The sequence below is a fragment of the Borostomias antarcticus genome (genome assembly GCF_949987555.1).
Source record: "Borostomias antarcticus genome assembly, chromosome: 22".
Taxonomy (NCBI): domain Eukaryota; kingdom Metazoa; phylum Chordata; class Actinopteri; order Stomiiformes; family Stomiidae; genus Borostomias; species Borostomias antarcticus.
In genome coordinates, this window is record NC_140255.1 from 1,615,091 (window position 1) to 1,624,335 (window position 9,245).

General features: G+C 45.6%; 1 pseudogene across 1 annotated transcript; it reads left to right on the top strand.

The window, feature by feature from the left end:
* Window positions 1–1,109: 1,109 nt before the first annotated feature.
* On the top strand, window positions 1,110–2,025 carry LOC311324155 (cholesterol 25-hydroxylase-like protein; annotated as a pseudogene). Its single transcript has 2 exons — window positions 1,110–1,118; window positions 1,243–2,025. The product of its transcript is annotated as a cholesterol 25-hydroxylase-like protein (transcript).
* Window positions 2,026–9,245: the final 7,220 nt, after the last annotated feature.

Genomic DNA, 9,245 nt, shown 5'->3' on the forward strand with positions numbered 1-9,245 from the left:
TATCTGACTAGTACAGGTTAAAATATTTCTGTTTTGTGCAGTACAGAGTTCTATGTCAATAACATTGGCGCGCTCACCCTGGCTCGTTGCTAGCTATGGGCACACTCGAAAAACTCAAAAAAGTATGATATACGTGGATTTCAAGTTCAGGAATTACATGGTTTATGCTTACCAAGCTCTGAAGACGTCCTGTAATCACCATAGGTCCTTTCGCCTCTGCAAACAACAGTAACAGTACAGTAAATTAAATCATTAATTTTATGTATCATCACATTATGGTTATGAATCAGCAACTTCAACCGGCAACTTCAATCAGTAGGATTATCCAATAGTTTCCCTCTTCACTATAAGATATATATATATATATATATATATATATAGAATAGCATAGATAAATGGAAACTGCATGTCTGGTTATGAATGGTTGCACGTGGGTATATTGAGGAAAAAGTATATCAGTGTTAACAGGGATCTGCTGCTCCCAGTGGCAGGAAACGGAAGCCTTAAAGGACAATGCTTGTTTTTGACAACCTGGACCTTATTTACGACATATTATAAGACGTTTGACTCACCGAGATCACTTTGGTGTAGTTCGGAGGCATGTAGAAGAAATTTAAAATCCAGTGCGAGCCAGTATATCCATGTAATGGCGGTGGTCGGGGCACTTAGAATGCAGTTTCTAAAAATCTATTTTCTGCCGCGAAACGGTTGTTTTCATCAATCTGTCTTGATGAATCGCTAGTTGTGCTTACATAGAGCATAGGCCTGTTGTGGTTTTCACATGCCATGATCTTTAGAAACGGCTTTCGAAACGAAATAGCTTCCTCACTTGCTCCAGCACGTATGCGCACAGCGCGCAATCGTTGCTCCAGCACGCTGTGCGCATGCGTGCTGGAGCAAGTGAGGAAGCTATTTCGTGTCTAAAGACGTTTCTAAAGATCATATTACAGAGGCATGTGAAAAACCACAACAGGCCTATGCTCTATGTAAGCACAACTAGCACATGCCTCCGAACTACACCAAAGTGATCTCGGTGAGTCAAATGTCTTATAATATGTCGTAAATAAGGTCCAGGTTGTCAAAAACGAGCATTGTCCTTTAATAAGGGCATGGGGCAGGTACCAGAGTTTTTTTTCCTGCACAAGTGGGGAGACAGTGCAATGTGCATGAGATGGCTCATACCAGTGTTGCGCTCACACACGCTCTCTCACTCTCACACTCGGACGCGCCCACACACACAAGACAGAATACCATGTTCTACAGAGCCTATGGGACCTCGTTCGGGAGCACTCAGCTCTGCTCAGCTCAGCCTTCTTCCCCGTCCTCTTCTCCCTCTGCGTCTACCTCTGCTTCAGCCTGCCCTTCATCCTGCTGGACCTGCTGTCCCCTCACCTGGCCTGGGTACGGCGATACAAGATCCAGGCTAGCAGCCACGTCTCCTGGACTACCATGGGTCAATGCCTGGGCCTCTCCCTCTACAATCACTTGGTCTACATCTTCCCCCTGACGGTGCTCCCCTGGTACTGGAGCACCACCAGCCTGCCCGCCCAGGCTCAAAGGGACCCTGCGTCTGGTCTGGGACCTCCTTGCCTGCCTGCTGCTCTTCGACCTGCAGTACTTCCTCTGACACCTGCTGCACCATCGCGTGCCCTGGCTCTACCGCACCTTCCACAAGGTGCACCACACGCACACCTCCACGTCGGCCGTCACCACCCAGTACTCCGGGGCCTGGGAGACCCTCTCTCTGGGCTTCTTTGCCTCCTCAACCCCTGCTGCTGGGCTGCCACCCGCTGACGGAGATGCTCTATGGACCATTGTGGCTACGACCTGCCCTGGGCCACGCACAGGCTGGTGCCTTACGGATTCTACGGCGGAGCTCCTCACCACGACCTGCACCACCTCAAGTTCAGGTCCAACTACGCGCCCTACTTCACGCACTGGGACCTCCTGTTTGGGACGCTGCATAAGCACTCTGAGGGGAAAGAGAGAGGGGGGATTGAGGAACAAGCTTTCTGGATGAACTGATACGCGAAGGAGAGAACATAATGGACAAGCTTGCCTGAAGGAACTCTATTCCAGAAGAATCCTGACTGAGTAATTTGACTGAACCATCCTGACTGAAGTATATCACGATGGAACTCAAGTACAGCTGCCTAAAGATGACCAATCCTTCTAACTGATTCTAACTGGGACCTACATGTACAGGGTCTGTCTGGTAGCCTGCAAAATAAGTGTGACTGAACTCATTCACGGCTGAAAAGTATGAATATTATATTAATATCTTTTACATTAAAAGACTGTATGTGTATTGTGATGGATTTTGAAGATGACATGATTACTAGTCTAAAAAGGGGACAACCATTCACCAAAAAACCTTGATTTAAAGTTTGACAGAAACAAGGTAAAAAGATTACATGGTTACCAGTGTAAAAGGGCAAAAAAACTCTTGATCAATTTAGTGGAAAAACCCAAAGAAATAACCCATCAAACTCATTTATCAGCTCATGTTTCAACCATTGGAACTCTTCTAAAACAAATATGATGTTTCTTCAAGATAATTTCAAAGTTCATTCACTTCTGTTGTGAACAATCGAATGTCATTTCCTCTTCTGGATCGCAGCTTCCATGTTTGCGTCTCTGAATGTTCAATGTAGGTTCCAGTGTGTGCGTGTGTATGTGGTGCAGTCATTGCTGTTGAGCTTGTTCACGTTGTCATAACATCGACCACGAGAAGGAGGTGACCGGCAAGGTCACTCTCCGATTGCTCATCAGAGGAGAGGACAGTGTGGCGGCCCACTGCTTTGCCCTTGAGATCTCTGCTTCGGCTGCATGGACCGTCATTTGCTCAGAGAACTGTCAATCAGTTGTTATGAATCACGCCCAGTTTTGAGTGAGTGAACTTTTTGAGTGGCAGATTCAGACCTATAAAAACATTTTAAAATAATTTTTATGGATGAATTCTGAAATAGTTAAACACATTTGTTTTGTTGTTGCCTAAAGATATCTGGAAAGTGTTATATTGAATTACCATGTTAATCCTTTAACTGTGTTTTCTGTATTCACCAGCTGTGCACTTATGGAACCAACAGAGCCAGCACAGTCAACAAGCCAGACACTAGCACTAAATTAAAAGCTATGCCTGATATGTGGTAAAGCTCTGCAAGATGATTAAAAAAATCCATATATCAAGAATCCCAAATTGGAAGGACTAAAAACAATATTGAAAGTTGCCCAGGAACGAAATGACGAGGTTCACAAGAGACTCTCTCCCCACTCAAGTGACCTACTCTCCTTCAAAGTGAAAATATCATACCACAAGTCATGCAGAGCAAATTACTCCAGCACAACCAACCTGGCCTATTGCACTAGGCTACTTCCACCGTGACTGTGCAAGACCCAGACAAGGATCAGTCCCTAATCAAAAAACCAAGACTGAGCAGAGGCACCGAATTTGACATCCGCAATCAGTGTTTCATTTGTGATGAGAAAGCCCACTATAAACCAGGCCAGGTCCAGCCTGGCTTATGTGCGTGGCTGGCTTGTTTCTGTTCAGGACTGGTAGGACGGAAGATGCCACTGAAATAGCTGTGAATTGAAATGACATGAAATAATGTCTGATAAATTAAGATAGGTCTTGTCGCCTGGACACATCAGTTCCAATGCTTCCAGTGCTAATCCAGCACAATAAGAGCGGGATAGCCAGTTAGCTCATGAGCTCACAACAACTAGCAGCAGCTTCCATAACATTAATGGTAGCGGTCAGTGGCTAAAGCAGTTACACTGATGATTCCTGTAACGTTAGCTATTTTGCTGCAATTGGTTCAACTTCTGTTTCTGGACAAAGGTAAGGGATAAACCCAGATAACACAAGGCTAGCGGACCTACAGCGGGTCCCCGATGGATGCATCACCATCATTTCACCAGTAGTTAATTGTCTATATCCTAGGCCCATTGGCCGTGGGGTCTGTGGCGTGGTGGCAAGACTCCGCCCCCTTGAGTCAGAGCAGTTTGGGTGTAGTGCAGTTACTTCCAGGCAATCTCCATACATCCACTGGTGAAAACCGTGTCTCTAGCCCGCTCACGGGCTGAGTTGTGGAGTTCATGGCATGGATAGTGGCGTGGTGGTGAGACTCCGCCCGCTTGGGTCAGAGCTGATTTAGTGCAGTACAGTGACCTCTGGGCAATCTCCTTGCACCCCTTGGCCGTGGGGTCTATGGCGTGGTGGCGAGACTCCGCCCCCTTGAGTCAGAGCAGTTTGGGTATAGTGCAGTTACTTCCAGGCAATCTCCATACACACACTGGTGAAAACCGTGGGTCTCTAGCCCACTCAGGGGCTGAGTTGTGGGATCCTTGGCGTGGATAGTGGCGTGATGGCGAGACTCCGCCCCCTCGGGTCAGAGCTGGTCGTGGACAGTGTACCTCTCTCCGGGCCACCCACCTGCCCCCACTAGTTAAGACCCTGTGTCTCTAGCCCACTCGAGGGCTGAGTTGTGGGGTCCATGGTGTGGTGGCGAGACTCCGCCCCCTTGCATCATATTGGGTCGGTGGCAGTGGACCCCTCTCTGGGCTACCCACCTGCCCCCACCAGTTGCCAAAATGCGCCCACACACTTAATTGTTTATCAACAGTAAAAGGGTCTATATATAATGGGTAATTACTGAGACATATATTGTAGGTATAATTTCAAAACAGGAGTATTTCAATTATTCAATTCAACTGTTCAATTACTGCACATGAATTCAATAACTGACAGAACCAACAGGTAACCACATTTTTACATAGCTTCTATAACATCCAGTGACAAAAAACTATCCACACCACAAGTTTTGAACCCACGAGTTTTGTGGGATTTGAACTCACAAGTTCAGCATAGTAGACGAGCTCCTTATGTACACTGAATTTCATGTTTAGCCCTATTTCTGGCTTCCCTGGCATGTATCTGACTAGTACAGGTTAAAATATTTCTGTTTTGTGCAGTACAGAGTTCTATGTCAATAACATTGGCGCGCTCACCCTGGCTCGTTGCTAGCTATGGGCACACTCGAAAAACTCAAAAAAGTATGATATACGTGGATTTCAAGTTCAGGAATTACATGGTTTATGCTTACCAAGCTCTGAAGACGTCCTGTAATCACCATAGGTCCTTTCGCCTCTGCAAACAACAGTAACAGTACAGTAAATTAAATCATTAATTTTATGTATCATCACATTATGGTTATGAATCAGCTGTTTGGGACGCTGCATAAGCACTCTGAGGGGAAAGAGAGAGGGGGGATTGAGGAACAAGCTTTCTGGATGAACTGATACGCGAAGGAGAGAACATAATGGACAAGCTTGCCTGAAGGAACTCTATTCCAGAAGAATCCTGACTGAGTAATTTGACTGAACCATCCTGACTGAAGTATATCACGATGGAACTCAAGTACAGCTGCCTAAAGATGACCAATCCTTCTAACTGATTCTAACTGGGACCTACATGTACAGGGTCTGTCTGGTAGCCTGCAAAATAAGTGTGACTGAACTCATTCACGGCTGAAAAGTATGAATATTATATTAATATCTTTTACATTAAAAGACTGTATGTGTATTGTGATGGATTTTGAAGATGACATGATTACTAGTCTAAAAAGGGGACAACCATTCACCAAAAAACCTTGATTTAAAGTTTGACAGAAACAAGGTAAAAAGATTACATGGTTACCAGTGTAAAAGGGCAAAAAAACTCTTGATCAATTTAGTGGAAAAACCCAAAGAAATAACCCATCAAACTCATTTATCAGCTCATGTTTCAACCATTGGAACTCTTCTAAAACAAATATGATGTTTCTTCAAGATAATTTCAAAGTTCATTCACTTCTGTTGTGAACAATCGAATGTCATTTCCTCTTCTGGATCGCAGCTTCCATGTTTGCATCTCTGAATGTTCAATGTAGGTTCCAGTGTGTGCGTGTGTATGTGGTGCAGTCATTGCTGTTGAGCTTGTTCACGTTGTCATAACATCGACCACGAGAAGGAGGTGACCGGCAAGGTCACTCTCCGATTGCTCATCAGAGGAGAGGACAGTGTGGCGGCCCACTGCTTTGCCCTTGAGATCTCTGCTTCGGCTGCATGGACCGTCCTCTCAGCTACTTTGACAGCTATTCCACACAGGCCTGAATGCCATGGTCCTGATTGTTCCATCTTTTACGGGTAGGTTCACCCCGCTACTTCTACTTCTCTTCCATGTCTTCTGGCCTCTTCTTCTCAGGCTGCTCGTCTGCTCCCTAGTCTGGGACGCAACGGCTCTCTGGACCCACGAAGTTCTCTCAGCTACTCTGGCAGCTGTCTGCGTGGTGAGTTGAATCTGGTACGGCACCAGGTCGCGGATCAGGACCCAATGGCCTGGTTGGAGATGATGCAGGAAGCCCTCTCTGGCGTCTGGAATGGTCAGCAGAGTCTTGCAGGTCGGCAATGTCTTTGATAGACATGGGAGGAGAGACCTGTGAATCCACAGATGAGAGATACAGCATAGACAAAACAGGAGAGCAAGAGGAGAGTCCTCTGGTCTGGTGTTGTCTCCCTGTTCTGCATAAAACAGTGAACTCTGGTGTAAAGCAATATCTATTAACATCCTTCACTACCCCTGTTTTTTTTTTTTTAAACATGATCTGGTCAGTGTGCTAATTTGAAAACATAATGAAAGCATGGAAGATGCAGTATAGGTTATGCTAATTATGAAATGAGCATTCATTCAAAATCAGGGTGAGAGAGGAGAATATCTGAGAGGTTTGACCGTGGCTTATTGATTTCCTCCACTACGTTGACACAGTCATGTCTCTCCGGCTTCTGGAGGAGGAAGCAGAGTTAAGAACAGTGCATCATGTCTCTCCGGCTTCTGGAGGAGGAAGCAGAGTTAAGAACAGTGCATCATGTCTCTCCGGCTTCTGGAGGAGGAAGCAGAGTTAAGAACAGTGCATCATGTCTCTCCCTGTAAAAGAAGAATAGACACAGCATGCAGGACATGGACAAAACAGCGTGCGCAGTGCTACTAGGTCTTAAACATAGCCAGTGGTAGCTGCTACTGATTTCAAGTAGGACACAAGTCCTCTTAACAGAGTCAAGTCTTTTTGGAGTCAGAAATACTTAAGCAGGGTGCGTTTCTGTTTAAGCGTTGTTAGAGCCAGTCGGGCTCGTCAGTCCATGTAATTTTGTCAAGGGGACCTAGCTTTTGTCCATTTACCGAATCGGACAGTAGCAGGGATCTAGGCTCTGCAGTAGCCTACAGTCCCAAGCAGTGACATCAGGGGCAGTGTAAGAATTACTTTAACACGCCCAGTCCCCAGTCGTGATCAAGGCAATTGGATTTTGCTCTTAGAATTTCTGTGGCCATTTCATGAAATAAAAAAAATAAAAAAAACATTCTTGTCTCAACAAAACAACGCCCCCTAAGGGTAAAAAACCGAAAAATTCCCGTGAAACAGGGATGGGGGAAAAATGCATTACTCAAATAAAATAACACTAAAATGAAATCGCTTAATTTACATTAACAAAATATTAATTATCTAAAACTTCCCTCTTCTGCATTTGAGGACAGAGTATTGGGCACGCTTCGGACAAAATGGTCTCTTCCCTATGTCATGCTTATCTGTCGTTCACGGTGAGTCGGTGACATGGCGTTGGCCCTGCATCCCACGAACCACAGGTGTCGCTCATCTGTAGGGAAGCAGGCCGGTAACCTCCATCTCCACCTCCGGTCCCGTGCCAGTCTCCTGGTTCGGCATTCACCCATCACTCCCGGAACGACAGTTGTCTGTAAAAACACTCAGAAAGCACTCCAAACTGATGAATGTGCACCTGAAAACTATAGTCATGAGATATTTAACATAAACATAAAAAATATATATAATTGGGTTGTTAGGCAGTGCTCTATGCAGATTAAGGTATTTGACAAATATGAACAACCTTCTCTCCATCCTGCACAGCTGTTCTATCTGACGGTCCCTCAGCTAGACTCTGCCTGTTCCTGGCCTAGTCATGACTGTTGTTGTGGGTTGTTCACTCCAGCAGGTGGCGCCGAACCCCAGGTTGCAGGATTCTCCCTCTCATTTTGCCTGCGGTAACTGTGATTACTGTGATAATCCAGTGATCCGGTTCACCACAATGAAAACATGCATCATCATTTCTGTCTTCCAGCTGTCTCAACTGAGCATCTTGTAATCTGGCTGCACCTAGCTTCATTTCTTTCAACTCCCTCTTTTCAATGTGATCACGAAGACGCTCCGCATAGCGGAAATGGTCAACAACTTCCTTGAGAGAAGTCGACTCCCAGGTGTGGCACGTCAACCTAACTTGGTCGGACAAAGAGGAGAGAGAGTTATTCATTAACTGTTGTTTCAAAATCTTTTTATAATCGGCGTTCGCTTTGTCCATGCCACTGTGTGCGGCGAAGACTGATTCTGATTCTGATTTGCCGTTCCCAAAATTTCTCGAACTGTTCATCGGAATTTTGTTTGCAATATGTGATACGGTCCCAATCCATTTTCTTAGGGAATCGAGTCTTGATTCTGTTCAACAGCGCAGCGTTTTGGCCAGTAAAATCGGCATGAGAAAAAGGCAACGTAATATCAAACGGATCTTTTACATCCACTCATTTTAACCCAAGTACTTGTCGCATGATCATGGCGATTTCCTCCGCGTGAGGCTCATACATTCGAACTAAACTGTTAAAAAGATTCTCAAACTTGGTAATGTCTTTGGTTGGATCAGGCAAGGTTTTAGCTACATCACGCAGTTCATCAGAACGCCACGGTCTATAAACCCTAATCTCTGGAGTCCAGGCCACGTAGCCAGCTGCATAATTTATTTGAGAAGGGCGAGGAATAGGATTTGGGCAACGTACCATTGGTGCTTGAATTTGCGGTCCCTCCAGACTATCGCTAGCCAGTTGTAGTTGTTCCAAATTGAACTTAGCCTCAGATATGGCTCTAGCCAATTCTTACTTCCTGATCTGTTCTTGTTTAGTGTAATATCTCGTAGAAAGGGGCGCGCTTAATTTGTATTGCGGAGGCGCCTGCATGGGCGGGGAAGAAGGATCGGTTGGCGCAGAGGCAATACTGGGAGGGGATACGGCAGAGAGAGAAGGGACATGGCTAATAATGGCGGGAGCATTGAAAGGGGGAAGAACAACAGCCTGGTTGGATGGTGTGAACACGGGGCAACGAGTCGAGGGGGAAAAATCTATGTCAGAGTGACTCGATGGGGGAAGC